A 15,783-nucleotide genomic window follows, 5' to 3' on the forward strand; every position below is an offset into this window, starting at 1 on the left:
AGAGGTAATGCCGCCAAATCTTGAGGGCAAAGACCACCGCCCCCAACTCCAAATCGTGCGTCGGATAGTTCGCCTCGTGAGGCTTGAGCTGCCTCGAAGCGTAGGCAATGACATGCCCCCTCTGCATCAGTACCGCGCCCAACCCAGAAATGGACGCATCACAATAAACCACAAAATCCTCTACGCCCTCTGGCAGGGCTAAGATCGACGCCTCACACAATCTCTGTCTCAGCGTCTCAAATGCAGCCTACTGCTCGGGCCCCCACCGAAAGACCACGGCTTTCTTCGTCAGCCGTGTCAGGGGCACGGCTATCTTGGAGAAATCCTAGATAAATCTCCGATAGTAGCCCGCCAATCCCAGGAAACTCTGAATCTCAGATGGAGACTTCGGAACCTCCCACCTCATCACGGCCTCGACCTTGGCTGGATCGACCAGAATCCCGTTCTGGTTGACGAGGTGTCCTAGAAATTGCACCTCGCGCAACCAAAACTCACACTTGGAGAACTTGGCATACAAGCTCTCCCTCCTCAGGGTCTCTAACACCTCTCTCAGATGCTCCTCATGTTCCTCCCGAGTCTTGGAATAAACCAAGATGTCATCGATGAAGACTATCACAGACCGATCCAGCATCGGTCTGCATACGCGGTTCATGAGGTCCATGAACGCGGTAGGAGCATTGGTGAGCCCAAACGGCATCACCACAAACTCATAATGGCCATAGCGTGTCCGAAACGCGGTCTTCTGCATATCCTCCTCCCTGACCCTCATCTGATGATAACCCGAACGCAAATCAATATTGGAGAACCAAGATGCTCCCTGAAGCTGGTCAAAGAGGTCATCAATCCTCGGAAGCAGGTAACGGTTCTTCACTGTTACCTTGTTCAGCTCCCGATAATCTATACACATCCGATGCGACCCGTCCTTCTTCTTCACAAACAGAATCGGGGCTCCCCAGGGCGAACTGCTCGGATGAATAAATCCCTTGTCTAGCAGCTCCTGCAGCTGCGTAGACAACTCCTGCATCTCGGGAGGAGCCAACCGATACGGTGCCTTGGCTATCGGAGCCGCACCAGGAACAAGGTCAATCCTGAACTCCACCTGTCGCTCCGGAGGTATCCCAGGAAGCTCCTCTGGGAAAACATCTGCAAAGTCTCGGACCACCGGAACCTCGCTCACTGTCGACTTACCCGCCTTCCGGGTATCCATCACATACGCGACATATCCTGCGCATCCCTGCGGAAGGTAGCGCCTAGCCCTCGCTGCTGAACATACAGCGGGTCCACACTGGGGCCTCTCTCCATGAATCACTAACTCTCCCCTACTTGGGGTCCTGACCCGCACTAGCTGCTGCGCGCAATCTATCACAGCCCCATTAGGGCTCAGCCAGTCCATGCCTATAATTACCTTGTTCCCACGCAACGGTATAGGAACCAAATCTACCAAATAGCGCTCCTCGAACAAACGCAGCACGCAATCTCGAAATACCATCGATGCTCGCACCAATCGATCATCAGCAATCTCCACCTCCATAGGGCAATCTAACTCGCCTGATGGCTCATGAAACTTCTTGCTAAGCGCAAGGGAAACGAATGATCGGGACACACCCGAATCAAATAACATCTGAACTAGGAGGCCGTTCACATGGAACGATCCTAATGCATACGTATACATACAGAGCACATATCAATAACATAACATTATAAAAATAAGATAGAGGGAAAGAATCATACCCGTCACCACATCGGGTGCGGCGCGTGCCTCCTCGGTAGTCAGCTGAAATGCTCGGCTCCTCACCACTGTAGCCTCTGACTTGCCCTGCCGGCCATCCGTGATCCGCAGGGTCGCTGGAGCTGGCGCCTTCATCGGCGCTGAAACTATCAACTGGGGGCAATTGGCCTTCTTGTAGCCCCTCTGGTTGCAGTGAAAACACAACAACTCTGATGTCTGAATAACTGCTGCCGGAGCAGTGCAATCCCTGTTGATGTGCCCGGACTTGCCGCACTTGTAGCAGCCTGATGATCCCATCCTGCACGCCCCCTCGTGCGGCCTGCCGCATTTCCTGCAGCGGCTCGGTCCTGACTGGCCTTTCGGCCTACCATCTGATCCCTTGGGCTTCTTCCCCGAAGCCCCTCCTGCCTGTCCCTCCTCCAATTTCCGTTTCCGGATGTGCTCCAAATCTATCTCCCTCTCCCTCGCCCTGGCAATCATAGAGTCCAAGGTAGGGCAAGCCGAAAAGCTAACATGCTCCCGGATGTCAGCTCGTAGCATATCATGGTAACGAGTCCTCCTCATGTCCTCGTCACCGGCATACTGGGGCACCAACAAAGCCCTCTCCCGGAACTTGGCGGTGATCTCCGCCACAGTCTCCGTCGTCTGTCTCATGTCAAGAAACTCCCTGGCCAGCTGATGAAGCTCGACCGCCGGCGCAAACTCTGCCCTGAACCTGGTCACAAAGTCCGACCAGGTCATGGCCTCGATAGCTGAGGCTCCCAACGAGTCACCCACTGACTCCTACCAATCCCGGGCTCGGTCCCGTAAACATCCTACTGCATACCTCACCTTCGACCCCTCGGGGCAGAAGCTAGTCAACTGGGCAGACTCGATGTCTGCAATCCATCGTCTGGCAGCAATGGGGTCTTTCACCCCATGGAAATCCGACGCACCACTGCCCCTGAAGTCGTTAAAGGACAGTGTGCGAGATCCCGACTGGCCAGATGCCATGTCGCTCCTGAATGCCCTGAGGCGATCCTCCATCAACTCGATGATCCTTTCCTTGATCGACCCGAAGATAATGGGAGTCGACTCAAGGATACCCCTGGTAATCTCTGACGCGATGAACTCGCGTAGTCCCTCATCAACCGGCTCGGAACTTGATCCCGAACCTGACCCCTCTCCTGAACCGCCATCTACCGGCCTCGATCGAAGTACCACCATTCTGCAATACATCACAACAATCATTAGTGATACTGATACTCCCTGAGGGATCACATGTACTTACAAGTTCCCTGGTATTATCTTGGCCATCCTTGGTTCGGGTACGGATCCTCTGCTTTCAGTAGTACGGGCCCATACTACCTTCCACATTTATCCGTACCTTCTTCAAGGAATGCCTCGACTCCACCAGATCCCTTTCACTACTGCTGATTACTGCTATACTCATCCTAGGCTTGCCCTAGGGAAATCTCTAGTTCCACTCTAACCAGTCCTCAGCTGCTGCAGGCCTCCTTGTAATGCCAGTTAGCCATTACCCGAATACCATCACATGTGACGAGGCTCAGATAATCCTTCGAGTATCGGACTCGTCCCTACAACGGTTGGACTCAAACAAGAGCTGCGCAGTAGGATCAAATCTGGCACTCTAAGATTATTCAACCCTGATCACATGTGACGTGACGCATTCGCCTAATGGCTAACTCCCATTATTCAGAGTCCCACGAAGCACGAAGCAAGCAGCATTCAGATAAGGGTAACAATCTCAATTAACTCTATCCACTTTCAGGAACTGAGCTAGCATAAAGTGCTAAGCTCATACTACCAGGCATAACCTAATCAGGCTATCCTACTTACTATCTACTCAATAACTAGCATGCAAGTTCTCATACAACTGAAACACATTAAGCAGGCACATAAGGCATCACTCCTAGATCCTTAGTCCTATTCTAGCATGCTGTTCTACAAAAACTGATAAACATAACATAAACTTGTATGGGTACTTTGGGGATACTTACTTGAGCTCGGCCGGTCGTGCACATCACACACTTCGTTCTTTCTCAAAACTTTTTTTTTTCAATTTTAGAAAACATCTTTCCTTTAGAAAATCTTTTAATCCCTCGATTTGAGTTCAGACACTCCAGAGGGTGTGTCCGAATCCCTCAAATCAGGGCTCTGATACCAACTTGTAACGACCCAATTTTCATGACCAAAAATTTTGTTTTAAAAACATTACTTTAGAAAATATTAAAAACTAAAAACATTGTCTGATCAAATCATAACACAAGTGAACCATGTCTAAAAGCCAATTCATACATTCAATCAAAATATCGGAGTACAAATCCCAGTGAAGCTCGTAAATGCGGAAACCGGAGAGTGTGTGTGTGACATGCTGCTACCGCGCCGGCTCCTTTCCCCTAGCTGAGGAGGTACCTGAAACCAAAACTGAAGATTGTAAGCACAAAGCTTAGTGAGTTCCCCCGTCGTACCACATACCATACAAACACGTAACATACATACTGCCAGGCTATTCTGGGGTGCCTGACTACCCGGTACGGCCGTTCTGGGGTGCCGTCCTACCCGTGTCAAGCCATTCTGGGGTGCTGACTACCCATGTCAAGCCATTCTGGGGTGCTGACTACCCGTCGGTCCTAACAACTGACCACAGGGACTGGTCCCCTCATACTACCTCTATCGCATATAACATAACAAGCCAGCATGCAAACATATCATCATATACTGTCAGACGTATCTGGGGTGTCTGACTACCCTTCGGTCCTAACAACCGAACTCGACTACTATCACATACAACGTATCATGCTAGCATATAACATATCAGGTAATAGTAAACCTAGATGATATCACAAAGACAATCATCTACCATACGTCTCCTACTGGTGGGTCGGCGTTGTGGCCTTAGACCCAACGCTACTGGAAGGTAACTCACCTCGAAGTAGCTGCTGATCTGATCGGGAACTGACTGCCTACTGCTGCTGCTCCGGAAATCCTCCGACTGCAATTCCCACAATATACCCAATCAAACACTGCGCACTGACCTTTGGGTAAAAAGACCATTTTACCCCTGACCATGCCCTAAGTCAAAGTCAGAGTCAACTTTCAGTTGACCCCACTCGCCGAGTTGGCTTTCCAACTCGCTGAGTCCCTATCCAAACGACTGCCCTGAATCCCGATCCTACCCATCGAGTTAGGCGACGACTCGACGGGTTTACCTTCTTAACCAATATTCAAGTGCTTCATCCTACTCGCCGAGTTGTATGAACAACTCGTCGAGTTCATCTTCATCCGATGAACACTGATGCTAAGACTCGCCGAGTTGTATGAACAACTCGTCGAGTCCATCTTCATCCGAAGAACACTTATGCTGAGACTCGCCGAGTTGTATGAATAACTCGCCGAGTCTGTTCTTGATCTAAGGAGATTGCCTTGAACTCGCCGAGTCAGGGCATTGACTCGCCGAGTACCTCCATAGATGAGTTAAGCTTCCGACTCACTGAGTCACACCCCGTGACTCACTGCTCACTCGACACTACGAAAAGGGGACAAACTCGGAGACTCGCGAACAGACTCGCCGAGTCATATGAACGACTCGCCGAGTTGTTGCCATGCATCCACTAAATACACATATTTGCTCGATTCCAGTCCATGCCATTCATAGATCTGGACTTCTAGGACACGAATCACACGTAAAGTTTCCAACTTTACGTGTGGATATTCACCAATATGGATTTTAGGGCTCAAAATGTCTCAAAAGGGTAGATCTAGGGCTAACAAGCAACATGGGGCCATAAAGCTAATAGATCTGAGCTCCTGGAGCTCAATCTTGCCTAGATCCAGAGGCCAAACATCTTATTACGACATACAATGCACATACAAGCTTGGGGATTTGACCAAGAAGGACCCAAATGAAGTTTTAAGCATAGAATCAAGGGGAAAACGGGTTATACCTCAAAGGAACTGCTGGAAGAGCACAAATAATGCCTGGATGGCTTCCCTTCTTCTGGATCTACTTCCTTCCTCCTTCCAAACCTTCAAAAACACACACACTAACCTCAAACTCTCAAAGAATAGCTTAGAACGAGAGATACAGGGCTTTAAGGGTCAATGGGGGCCGGCTTGGGGCTGATAAGTCCTTTAAATAGGGTGCAAACCCCTGAAACTTAGGGTTTCATCCAACAGCTATGACTCGCCGAGTCCAGGATATGGACTCGCCGAGTCGCCAACTTAAACGTGTCCTGGGTCCCGCATCCACTCGGCGAGTCGGACCTATGACTCGCCGAGTCCAAGGCTAAAAGAAAGGAAATACTCAGATAACATTTACGTACCAGGAACCGGGTGCTACATAGCATTTGGAGGGTTGTTGTGGAATCTTGAGGTAATTTTCCCAAAACAAACAAAATGACATTTTGGAATCCAGAACGTTGAAGTCAAACTCACAACCACTCCCATGGTATTGATTTACCCTCGTGACCTCTTTAGTCTCTTCACCCCTTGAATAACGGTTGTGGCCACCACTCATAATTCATTTTCATCTTGCTATCACGTCTATCATAACGTTCACTAGAAGGCTCATTGGAAAAACAACACTGAGGTATGTAACATGCATACAAAAACCCTATGTCACATGTAGTTGTATTGATCCCTAAGACCCTAACACCATCTTCCTTGCAAACATACACGAGCCACCACCACATGACCTCTTTTCCCTTGATCATCATTTTCAGCCACTCCAATCACGTCCATAACAAAGTTCATCGAAAAATTGACCAGAGAAACGTCATCGATGTCTCTAGATCCCGTTAGAAAACCTCTCTAACCTTATGATCATTCACAAATGTTTATCATACCATTTCCATCTATATATCAAGATCATTAAACGTACCTCCAATGCAAACCCCAATCATCAATCTTTTAACCACATAAAATCACAACATCAACTCCTTCATCAAGAACCACTAAAGATAGATTTTGCCGGAGAACCTCACCTTTCTATTTCTAATTATTTCCAAAATCAAAATCTAATTTACCATTTGACATTATGGCAACTTCATCTTTCCTCTTATATACTAAAAATAAAATTTATCCATAGACAATTCAAACACCAATATATTAATATAGTAATATAGTCACAATACAAACACTTATATATTATATAGTAATTAAGTCTACGGTTAATGTCATTGTAACCTGATGCGACCTTGCTTCCACACTGGGTAGACTTTGACAACAGTCCCTGAGTTGTCCCTACAAGATCATAGAGAAAAGAAGCCGTCAGCTGTTTCCCGGGAGGGGGCTCCCGGAAAGACGCTCTGATGGTCAAGTCAGTAGGGTTTAGAGAGCATGTATGAGTGTAGCTTGGAGAAGGCGTCTTACCTGCCGAGGTCATGAGCTTTTCCTTTTATACTCAACGATCCTGCTCGTCTGTACGAGACAAGATCTCCTGAGCCGACAAGATCCAGGGTGTTGATTGGAAGATCGTGCTCCTCTACTTGTCAGAGCGCTGCCATTGGTCCTGCCGATAATACTATGATCCTTTGCTTTGTCCCTAATTGTATCTTTTTTCATGGAGCTCTGGGGCGCCTTTGGCGGTCTCGAGCCTCTTGCGAGGATGCCTTTGACGGGCGCTTATCCTTTTGCTAGAGCGCCCTGCCCTTGAGGCGCTGGCGGGCACTAAGCCTGCTGGGCCTGGTCTGCCGGATGCGCCAACCTTCTGAGATGGGCGTGACCCTTTTGTGCTAGCTAGGGCACATTATCAAGTCCCCCGATCCAGTAGACGTAGCGTTGTTGTACTAGCTACGGTGTTCTGGACTTAATTGCTCTATACGTGCCTGTTTTCTATTCGCCCGTCGTCCCGGTTTTTAATGGCGACGTGACCGCTCATCATGGCTAGCAGTTACGTCATGTGTCAGGGACTTTGAATATCCCGCTTTTCCTCTTCTCATATAAGGGCACTTATCATCATTTTTCTTTTCCCTCACGTTTCCTCTTCTTCTGTTCATTTTTCTTCTTCCATTCTTTCCTTCTCTTCTTCTATGGCTGATTCATCTATAAATATTCCTTCTAATGCTGAGTATTGGTATTTGGAGGAGACATATGGTCTTTCTTCAGCGGATGGGGTCGAGTTCCCGCTGCCTGGTTCGTCCATCACGTCTCCCGCTCCTGGCAAAGTTGGGGTTTATTTGAAATTCCTTGATGCTGGGGTACGACTTCCTCTTACCGACTTCCAGGAAGAGGTCCTGCGAAAGGAAGGTTGTAGCATCCAAATGTTGACTCCCAACGCTGTGAACAAAGTAGTGGCGTTTGAGATGATTTGTCGTGCCAACGACGTTCTCCTCGACTATTTTGTCTTTAAATACTTCTTTAGGTTTTGTTGCACTGGTGACAAGTGCACTTTCTCCGTCCGGTGAGGGGGGCATACCTTGGTTCCCAATGGAAAGACCCCCTAAGAACTGGAAAGACAAGTGGTTATGGGTGAATCACAGTTTGGCAGGAAGTGGGCGATATCGTGCTAACTCATTCGCTGATATCACTCCCAAACTGTTTCCGTATAACCAAGGTTTTGCTGATCTTTTGAAGAACATCCAGGTTAGTCCTGAGGATTATTCTGAGGTGCTGCTGGCAGGTGTGGGAATGATTCCTTCTTGGAGGCGTCGAGGGAAGATGGCGGTCTTCTTCGCTGTTGTCGATGGTAAGTGTTTTCTTTTACTCTTCCTCTTTTCCCCCTCCCTTTTTTTGTTGATATCGGTTAGGGTTTTTGTTTTGGTTGATCCATACACCCTAACTATATGTTTTCCTCATGTCCCATCGTTTTGCAGGTGTTGAGTTTCCCCTATCCATGGATGAAGTGTTGCGAAAGCGTTATCGGGGGAAACTGGAGCATCGAGAGGCAGATCCATGGATGAAGTGTTGCGAAGCCTTTTATAGGTGCGATCCCTCTCGAAACACTGGGCGTTCGGTCCTACTACGTGGGGCGTAGTCTTTGGATAAGGGTGCCAGATGGCGAGCTTCGGATGGGGTGACGTGGCTACTCCTCGGACCAAGCAGAACGACTACGTGCGACGTTCCCTCTTCACATGCAGGGCGTACCTCGTACGCGAGGCGCTCCTCGGCTACGCTGGGCGTCCGAAGTACAAGTGTCATCATCCGAAGGCGAAGCGTGATCAACAAGCAGCGGCTAGGATCCGACCACATCATCGATCGAGCAACAGGCTTCGCAAATCCGAGTGCAACCTTTAAAAATTCGTAACTTTCGCATACGAGCTCCGTTTTCGACGTTCTTTATATCCACGCGAAGGCGGGAATGTACTCTACAACTTTTGATTAGACTCCGTTGACTAATTTTGACTTTATTTTAAAAGTTATATTATTAAGAGGCCGGGACAGGATTGGTCCGTTAAAAAATCATAATTTCTTCATCCGACGTCCGTTTTTGTCTGTCTTTTTATCGTTACGCTACAAATAATGAGATCTTTAATTCTCGTTTAGGTTGTGTCGGCTAAAAACCGCTCGATCTTATATTCGAATTTCAGGCTGTACACCGCTAAGTCGAAACTTCGAAAAATCATAACTTCCTTATACGAAGTCAGATGTGGGCGTTATTTTTATGGAAGCTCTCGGTTTAACGTATTCTACAACTTTCATTTAGATCGCTAAGGCTGAATATCGCTCTATCGTATATTCACTATTTACGTTTCCCGGTGTCGTGCCGGTTTCGTCTCGAAACTTTGATGGGCCATAACTTCTTCATTATAACCCGGTGTCGTGCCGGTTCCGAATCTGGTCAGTATGTTCTTCCATACAAATTTGATCATGTGCCTTCTCGATATGCATGTGACTGGCTCGGCCTCGATCAATTTCGTAAAGTAGTCGACCGCGACCACCATGTATTTTAGTTTCCCCGGGGCTTCTGGGAACGGCCCCACAATATCTATCCCCCATTGATAGAACGACCATGTGTTAGAGATGTTAGTTAGAGGGGCCGAGGGATTTCCTTGGACTCGTGAGTATGTTTGGCATTCTGCACATTTCCTTGTAAGTTCCACCGCGTCTTGGTATGTGGTAGGCCAATAAATTCTCATGCGGAGAACCTTTCCTGTTAGGGAGCGTTCCCCTTCATGCACTCCCGCCTGACGGGCATGTACCTCTTGGAGTGCTACTTTTCCCCTGGCTTCATCCACATACTTCAACCAAGGCGTTGTGAACCCTTTCCTATACAACTCCCCGTTCACAAGTGCATATGATGGCACTTTTATGCGTATCTTCCTTGCCTCTCCGTGGTTGTCTGGCAAAATGCCATGTTGTAGGTATTCTATTAGTGGGGTCATTCATGTGTCTCTAGCTGCTGCCAAGGTGATTACTCGTTGTTCATCTATGCTTGTTTCCTTGAGTACTTCAACTAGGACCTTCTTGGATAAGTGGTCGAAACATGTTGATGCCAATTTTCTCAGGGCATCCGCCCTCCTATTTTCACTTCTTGGTATTTGTTTGATTGTGAACTCCGTAAAAGATTTAGTGAGCCGCTGCACCATCTTGACATATCTTTCCATCCTTTTATCTTTTTCCACGAAACTCCCATTAACTTGGTTGGCGGCCAGCCTTGAATCTGTCATCGCCGTTACCGCTTTTGCTCCTATCTACTTGGCCAGTCATAGACCAGCGAGTAAAGCTTCGTACTCTGCCTGGTTATTCGAGGTGTAAAAATCGAAATGGAGTGCATATGTAACCTCTTCTCCTTCCGGACTGGTTAGGATCAAGCCTGCCCCCGAACCCTCTCTGCTGGACGCCCCGTCTGCATATAACGTCCATTTCCGACTATCCTTTGGAGTTTTCCTGCCTCAGACATCTCTCCTTAGGCCATGCTTTTTCCTTCCCCTGGAATTTCGAGTAAAAAATCTGCAAGTGCCTGACCCTTGATGCTTGTTCGCGGGCGGTAACAAATGTCGTGATCGCCTAGTTCTATTGCCCATTTTGCTAGTCGACTCGAGGTTTCTGGTTTGAGCAATATCTGCTTGATTGGGCAATTCTTCAAGACTTCGATCTGGTGTGCCTAGAAATATCTCCTTAGTCTTCTAACGACGTAGATGATTGCGAGGACAAACTTTTCGAGAGTAGGGTAGTTGAGTTCGGGACCCTGTAATGCCCGACTGACGAAGTAGACTGGTTTTTGTTCTCCTTCTCTTTCTACAACCAGCACAGATGAAATGGCTTCGCCCGAAGTCGATAAGTATATCTGTAATGTTTTTCCCGGGATAGGGCTGGCCAGTGTGGGCAGTTTGTGAAAGGCTTCTTTGATTTGCTAGAGAGCTGCCTCCGCTGCTTGCTGTCCACTGAAAGTTGCTTTTCTCAATGCATCCTTTAAGCGTGTGAAAAAGTGGCATGACTTTGTTAGCTGACTTTGAGATGAAACGGCTAAGCGTGGTAAGCTTTCTGTTTAGGCCCTATGCATCCCTTAGGGTACTTGGTGGCGGTGTTTCCATGAATTCGTCTATCTTGACCAGGCTGGGTTGTATTCCCTGCCTGGTTACGTAGTACCCTAGAAATTACCCTTCTTCTACCCCAAAGGTGCACTTTCCTAGGTTCAGCTTTATCCTAGCTTTCTCCAGTGTCTTGAAAGTTTCTTCAATGTCTTCCACCAGTTTTGTCTCATTTGGACTCTTGATGACCAAGTCATCGACGTATACTTCTATGTTTCTTCCAATTTGCTTGACGAATATGGAATCGACTAGCCGTTTATACGTCACTCCTGCGTTTTTTTAATCGAAATGGCATCTTGGTGTAACAGAAGGTGCCATGATCTGTATAGAATGCCGTCTTCTCCTCATCTTCCTTGCTCATCAGGATTTGATGGTACCTTTTATACTCATCCAAAAAACACTTTAGTTTGAAACCTTGTAGCGAATCCACCTTTTGGTCGATTTCTAGTAGGGGGTAACAATCTTTGGCGCATGCTTTGTTTAATTCGGAATAGTCGATGCACATACGCCATGACCCATCATGCTTTTTTACCATAAAAGGATTAGCAATCCACGTTGGGAAGACTGCCTCTCTCAAGATTCCTGCCCTTGTTTGCTTGGCTACCTCTGCATTGATCGCCCGATTTCGGTCCCCTCCTTGGACACTCTTCTTTTGTTTCACCTCCTTCGTGCCCAGTTTGATCATTAGCTTGTGTTCTATGACCTTTCTGTCCATGCCAACCATGTCCGTGGGGGTCCATGCGAACACATGCTTGTACCGTCTCAGCAGGCTTACCAACTTTCCCCTGGTTCGCTCTGGAAGGTTACGACCAATGCTTATTGACTGGTCCGAGTATTCCTCATTAATCACCTCTTTCTCGTTCTCCGTTTCGACCCTTTCCCTCTTAGTCTTCTGCGCTATTTCTGCTGGTTGCATGACTTCAAGCATTGCAACTCTTTTGGTGAGGTGGCGAGGACTGTGGCTGGTCCTTCGATAATTTTGAACTTTACGATCCCGTGAATTGTTGATGGGATTGCCCCAAGTTTGATCAGGTCCGTCCTTCCTAGTATGATGTTGTGTTCTGCAGAGTGGCGGATGACCACAAACTCGATCAAAGTTGTTTTTCTTCGTTGTTTGTCGTGACTGGTCAGCGTGAGAGGCAAGTGGATTGTGCCCAAGGGCCATATGTTGTGCCTTGTGAAACCTACTAGTCTTCCTGTGGTGGGTTTGAGGTTTTCTTTCCATCTGTCGGGGAGGAGGTGGTAGCAATGCTTGTAGATTATATCCGCCGAGCTGCCCGTGTCGATGAATACCCTGTGAATAGTTACATTCTTTATGGATGCTTGGATTATCAGTAGGTTATCACCCTTTCACCCTTTAGGCCGGGGATCTCTTCTTGAGAACGTGAGTCCATGGGTTGGCGTTATGATTCCTATTAGGCCGCCTTGTTCATCTTGCCTTTCCCTCTTGACATACACCATGAGTATTTCCTTAGGTTAGGTGTGTTCCCTTGACACATCCTTGGTGTCCTTAGCGTCGAACTTTGCTCGGAGGCTTCGTGCTATTTCCACGAGGTTTCCCTTTAGCTGTTTTTCTTCCATTTCTTTCTTCAGAACCGAGTAATTGACAGTGTCATGGGTTTTTCTCTTGTGATATTCACAGTATCGTCCTTTTGTTGTCTTCGCCGATTGTGGTTTGTCCGCGACTATGTAAACGTCTGGCCGGCGGCCTCGCCTATCGTCTCTAATGAATGGTCTAAAGCGTCCTTGCGAGCGATTTTCTCGCCTTCGTCTGCTGTAGTGTCGGCGTTATCGTATAGGTGCTCGCCACTAATGACATGGGAGACAACTGTGGTGGCTGAGTCGGGATGGTTGCCATGGAGGCGGTTATTGGCGGAGAATTTCCTCGTGGTTGTGAATTGCTCGGTGGTTCGGCCGTTACTGCGGAACAACCTTCGTTTAGGACTTCTCTGTTTGGTACTGAAGGCGGTGGTGTTTTGTCCAACGGTGCCATTGACCGGATCGGACTTACCGGTGCTCTGTTGGTTCCATCGGTTCCATCGGACTCCATTGGAGGATCGTGCTCCTCTACTTGTCAGAGCGCTGCCATTGTTCCTGCTGGTAATGATCTGATCCCTTACTTTGTCACCTAACCGTATCTTTTGTCGTGGATCTCTGGGGCGCCTTTGGAGGGTGCGAGCCTCTTGCGAGGATGCCTTTGACAGACGCTTATCCTTTTGCTAGAGCGCCCTGCCCTTGGGGCGCTGGCGGACGCTAAGCCCGCTGGGCCTGGTCTGCCGGATGCGCCAGCCTTCTGAGCTGGGCGCAACCCTTTCGTGGTAGCTAGGGCACGTTATCATAACCCAAGGTGCTCAAGACCAACATACCCTGCTTTGTACTCAAGGCCAACGTACCCAAGGTGGCCCAAATCGACTATAGACCTGTTAGGGCGTACTAGTCAGGCCGAAGGCTTGGAGAACGGTCCAAATAGGCTGAAGGCCCGGAAGGGCGGACCATACATGTTGAAGGTTCTGAGAGTGGGCCAGATAGACTGAAGGCCCAGGGAGGGCGGTCCAGTCATACTGAAGACTCTGAGAGTGGACCAGGTAGACTGAAGGCCCAGTGAGGGCGGACCAGTCGTACTGTAGACTCTATATATAAGCATTTTGTTTGTATGATATTGTTATGGTTTATATGGCGTTGGTATTTTAAGAGAACTCGCTAAGTTTTGTGATTACAGTTGTTGATTTTGTTTTAGGTACTTCATATGATCGCGGGAAGGCGAAGGCTTGATCGTGCACCTCCTCACATTTTATGATTTTGATTTCCGGGATACTATGATATGAAAACATTTTGTAATAATTAATGGTTTTCGGATGCTTGAAAAAAGTTTTAAATTGTCTTGAATTTTATGGATGTTACATCGTACGAAAGAGATAAGAAATTTAGAAAAACATTTAGACTAGGTGTGTGGCTCGTACGCCACGCGCGACACGCGTTTTGATGTCAGATTCACAAAGATACAAGTGATGTGGCCCAACGAGAAAGTGACACGTGGTAGCATAGAGATGTGGCCAACATGCTCATTGCCGGACGCCCCCCCTAAAATGCATGGCACGTACTTACTATAAATAGAAGGGTCTGACCAGATTGTTTTTCACACCTTTCACAACCATCTCTCTCTCTCTCTCTCTCTCTCTCTCTCTCTCTCTCTCTGATCGAAGTAGTCCCCTCTCCCGAGCGGCCCTCAAGCTTCCGAGTCCCAACGTTGCATCGGTTCTGCGATTCACGCTTCGAGGGTGAGTTCACGATTCCACTTTTACAATTTTCAAAAGTTCTATGGGGGGTATACATGTTATAATAATGTATTATCGATTTTGTAAAATACTACTATTTACACTATATAAGTAATTTATAAAATACATGCAACATTAGGATAATATTATGTCCGATAGTTACCCTTCCCATGTTTTAGGAATAATATTATGCATAGTCGTTATTGGCTTATTGTCTGATATATACTCGACCCAAACTTTATGATAATATTATACGTAGTCGTTGTGTTGGTCAAATCTAAAGGATAACATTGTACCTTGTTATTACTCTGCCCGAATATCCTATCAAAATCTAAATTATATATATATATATATATATATATAAAATTACAAGTATATATATTAGTATAATTATGGAGAGAATCAAAACGAAGAATACTAAAATTACGAATAACCAAATTGATAAACACGAAGTATACGAGCAGGATAAAAAATTGTTGCCGAATGAGAATGATACTATTCATCCTTTAGCCGATTAGTTTTCAGCTAAGCTCGACTTATAATCATTAAATCTTAAGTGAGTGGGAAAGATATATATAAATCTATATGAGGTTGACACCCCCACCTACGGTTGCTATCTAAAACCTTGATGGTCGGATCACAATAGGCATAAATTTCTAAACTATTTTACAACGTCCGGTGAAGCGTCGTGTGAGGCAAATATCAAGTCAAAAGCTCAATTATGGGAACTCATTGTCGCTATGTTCAACCAACCTTAATTAAATAACCTATCTAGAGGGGAACGCCTTGAAATAAGGATAGTATACACCAATATGCGAAAGGGATGAAAAAATTATAGGAGAAATATGCAAAAGGTGTGAATACAAAAGAGAAGCTATAATATTAAAATACTAAGAATATTAAAGATAATACTATTCTAGTATAACTAAACAAATTCATATTTATAAACAAGGATCCTATACTAAAACTATCTAAAGAGTATTTACAAAGAAATAAAACCTATGAACTCAGCAACATTATGTTGAAGTTTTCAAAACCATATGTATTCTCAAGAAAATGAGCAAGGAGTTGCCGGGTGTGCCTCCCGAGAGGCCGAGTTGCTACGGAGAGGCTGAGCTCTATCTCCGAGGTTCCGATAGTGTGCAAATTTTCGGACGTTTTTCCCAAGGAGTTGCCGGGTGTGCCTCCCGAGAGGCAGGTGGAGTTCCAGATTGATTTGATTTCGGGTGCGGCGCCTATTGCCAAGGCACCTTATTGCCTTGCGCCGCCAGAGATGCAGACATTATCCTTACAGCTTCAGGAGTTG

Source organism: Lactuca sativa, chromosome 3 (genome assembly GCF_002870075.4).
Source record: "Lactuca sativa cultivar Salinas chromosome 3, Lsat_Salinas_v11, whole genome shotgun sequence".
In the NCBI taxonomy this organism is placed as follows: domain Eukaryota; kingdom Viridiplantae; phylum Streptophyta; class Magnoliopsida; order Asterales; family Asteraceae; genus Lactuca; species Lactuca sativa.